This window comes from Gossypium arboreum, chromosome 8 (assembly GCF_025698485.1).
Source record: "Gossypium arboreum isolate Shixiya-1 chromosome 8, ASM2569848v2, whole genome shotgun sequence".
NCBI lineage: Eukaryota > Viridiplantae > Streptophyta > Magnoliopsida > Malvales > Malvaceae > Gossypium > Gossypium arboreum.
In genome coordinates this window covers 43537970-43538780 of record NC_069077.1, presented here as the reverse complement: position 1 = coordinate 43538780, position 811 = coordinate 43537970, and the positions used below count along the sequence as shown (strand labels likewise).

General features: G+C 38.2%; 1 non-coding gene across 1 annotated transcript; it reads right to left on the bottom strand.

Moving 5' to 3' along the window:
* Positions 1 to 220: 220 nt before the first annotated feature.
* LOC128279958 (small nucleolar RNA R71) lies at positions 221 to 326 on the bottom strand. Its single transcript, XR_008270142.1, has one exon. It is a non-coding gene; the product is annotated as a small nucleolar RNA R71 (small nucleolar RNA).
* Between the last annotated feature and the right edge of the window lie 485 nt (positions 327 to 811).

The window sequence follows — 811 nt, the reverse complement described above, 5'->3', positions numbered from 1 at the left end:
CAAGATCCTCCCCTTCACTTCAGATTGTTTATGAAGGCGAGTGATTCCTTCAAGTTAGCCGGAGTACCCGAAGATGCACTAAGATTAAAGTTGTTCCCATATTCATTAAGGGATAGAGCTCCAGCCCGGTTGAACTCATTGCTACCAGATTCCATCACTACATGGCAAGAGTTAGTAAAACTCTTCCTTATGAAATATTTCCCACCTAGAAAGAATGCTAAGTTACAAAATGAAATCACTACTTTTCAACAGATGAATGATGAGTCCTTGTATGAGGCGTGGGAAAAATTTAAAGAACTATTACGAAAATGCCCTCATCATGGTATCCCACATTACATCCAATTAGAGTCTTTCTATAATGGACTCAATCCTCACGTAAGGGTTGTAGTAGCGCTTCTACTAATGGTGCTTTCATTTCTAAGTTTATAATAAAGCTTATGAAATTATTGAGAGAATTACTAGTAACAATTACCATTGCCTAACCAATAGAGCAACTTCAAGATGAGTTGTAGGAGTACGTGAAGTGGACGCCCTCACTTCACTTGCAGCGCAGGTATCTTCAATATCCTCAATACTTAAAATTTTACTATAGATGGGTTTCACAATGTTACAGCTCAGCCACCTAACCAATTTGAGTGTATAGCCTGTGTTTATTGTGGGGAAGGGCACTTATTCGAAGATTTCTCTTCAAACCTAGAATCCATGTCTTACATGGGTAACTAAAACTAGAACCGAGGTAGGCAAGGACTACAATCCAATTTTTATAACCTATCTTAGTGAAACCACTTAAACTTCTCATGGAGTAATCAAG